The sequence below is a fragment of the Ischnura elegans genome, chromosome 8 (genome assembly GCF_921293095.1).
Source record: "Ischnura elegans chromosome 8, ioIscEleg1.1, whole genome shotgun sequence".
NCBI lineage: Eukaryota > Metazoa > Arthropoda > Insecta > Odonata > Coenagrionidae > Ischnura > Ischnura elegans.
In genome coordinates, this window is record NC_060253.1 from 52,728,303 (window position 1) to 52,730,824 (window position 2,522).

A 2,522-nucleotide genomic window follows, 5' to 3' on the forward strand; every position below is an offset into this window, starting at 1 on the left:
CTGTAATGCACAAAACAAAACGTACCTGATGATAACAGTATATAAAATGTTTTGTCTAATTTTTAAGCGCCTCGGGGAGGGAGGGGAAGAACTTGTCCCCATGCCCCTCCTAAATCAATCTGTGTAGGCGCACACTATAATGCACACAATATAAATACAAAATACATTATAAGGGTAAAAATCATGCACTTAGAGCAAGAGTAAAAAAATCAAACCTGAACACAATATGAGCTACTGTTGAATGTGTCGTCTCTACATAAAAGCGGTCATTAAAACCCAATAGATTAAAAATCGCTTTAAAAATGAAAAACTATACTGTAAATGCTACGAGAACTTTCTTTTCGAATTATTAAAGCAAGCGGCTCGTTGGTCTAGGGGTATGATTCTCGCTTTGGGTGCGAGAGGTCCCGGGTTCAAATCCCGGACGAGCCCAGTCAATTTTTTTCTGGCCTCGGTGGCGTCGCGTTGGGGCAATGACAAACTGAAGGTCGCGAGTCCAACAGATGCAGAGCGTGGGTGTTTGTGAATGTCCTTCCTTGCTGATTTTTGTCAATTCCCTGTTGTAAGGGCCCTAAATATCCTCTTTATGGGGGAGATGAAGGAAAATTAAAAAAAAAAAGTAATTGCAAAATCGCAAAGGTCAGTCCGCAATCCAATCACTTCTTTTTTACGAGTGCACAGATAGTAGGGCTAAATTGCGAACGTAAAAATAAGACTTTCATTACACCAGAGATTCAGCCTCTCAAACACGTGTTTCGGAGCGCCCCATAAAAAAATTCTGCTCACAGCGTGGATATATTGTCTCAGTATAAATGAAAACGACGAGCAAATCCTACACAGCTCGCATTCAATCCTTGCATTGTCTTGTTTGCCTTATCGACCTCTCCAGGGTCATTAAGTGGCACAGAAGTCTCTTTCATGAGAAATATTACAACTTGATACGGTAACAAGGGCAATATGAGAAAGACGAAGTAATACCACACACAGTCCGTCGCAAATAAAATAAAACTTAAGGTTTTAAATGCCACGCCAGTACATAAAAGGCTTTTGCTAATTATTGCAGCAATGATATGATGATGCTTTCCTTTTCAATCTTTGGACACCTATTTAACGTAACGTATACAACATACAAATATACTTTACGATGCCACTGATCTCTTCGGGCTAAAAACAATGTTCCTATCTGACAACCAGATATTCTTATGAAGTCAAAGTCTTTTACAACTAGCTGAAGATCGTTTCGGTACTCAATTTGTTCCTTCTCACTACCGTAATTTTAGTGTACGCCGAGGCTGATTTTGTTTAGCATGTTTTATTTGATTGTTCTTAAAATTTTCATTCAAAAGTTGCAGGCAGTGTCAGGAATTTTTCCAGGAGTAACATGCTTGTCTAAAAATTATCTCTCTTTCATAGGACAAGTTTCATTCACAAAAAATTTCATAGTGGTAACCCCTCATTAGTATACCCATAGTATTACCACTTATGCTACAATACAAGACATTGAAAGGCAGGCAACTTGGAGAATGATCTCAGAAATGAAACTCGAAAAAACGTTAATACACAGGGCGATACAAAGCGTCAGATATTTCTGAAAGAGATCGTCTTAGAAACCTCTTTCTTCCATCAATAATACAAGAAGTGTCTTTCTAGCAATTACGTGTCTCAGCATAGATAGATGATTTTTGCCAATATGAGAGTTCTCTAGGTTTTAGAGAGACTTGATCGAATTTATAGAGCATCGCGTAAGAGATGAGGATCAAGTGCCTTAATCCTTATCCTTCTTAACCTTAAAGGCCTCTTTCGAGAAAAGTCGCAGCAATAGCAGGAGGTACGGTTGAATGTATCGTCATGGGGATGCCAAAAAATATAGCATCAAGTTTGATAATAGCCAGAAATAAAGGTTAATGAGTTCATAAGTAGCTAGTAAGTTTATAGTTAGCTAGATAACGACACTTAAAATCAACCATCTTCCTTATATAATGGATGGAGGTAAAAAAGATACTTTCCAGCGCAGCGAAAACTGCCGTTTCTTAAAAACCCTTCTTTTTCAAACGGTGTTCTTCTAGTTTCTCCAGTATTTACTCCCCTTAAAGTTGCTAGCAACAAAAGTTTCTTCAATGCTTTGTCAGAAAATATCCACAAATAGTTTTGAAAAATATTGTGAAATCACCTAAGGTCATTAAAGCGATAAACGAACTTTTTGCTGTGTTTCAGGCTTTAGCTCGATAGACTGCCTTTCCGCATCTGAAAACCATTTAAACTTCGAAGGATTCCAGTTTAACATTCAAGATCCTTCACTCGGAACGGGCGGCATACCGAATGAATCTTTAATTTTGGTGTCTCCTATTTCCTCCGAAATGTCAGGAATTACCTACTCAAACAGGCTTTTTTTCTACCGACTTCCGTGACGCAAGTAGAGAAGTTTGGAACGGAAATGAAAATAAAAAAAGGATTAAATCTCTCGGAGAACGGAAACACTTACTCGCTCCACTTCACTCCCAGCACATCGCCTTGAAAGCGGA

The 2,522-nt window shown here is 38.5% G+C and overlaps 1 non-coding gene across 1 annotated transcript; it reads left to right on the forward strand.

The window, feature by feature from the left end:
- The first annotated feature begins 360 nt into the window (after nucleotides 1-360).
- On the forward strand, nucleotides 361-432 carry Trnap-ugg. The gene has a single exon. It is a non-coding gene; the product is annotated as a tRNA-Pro (tRNA).
- Nucleotides 433-2,522: the final 2,090 nt, after the last annotated feature.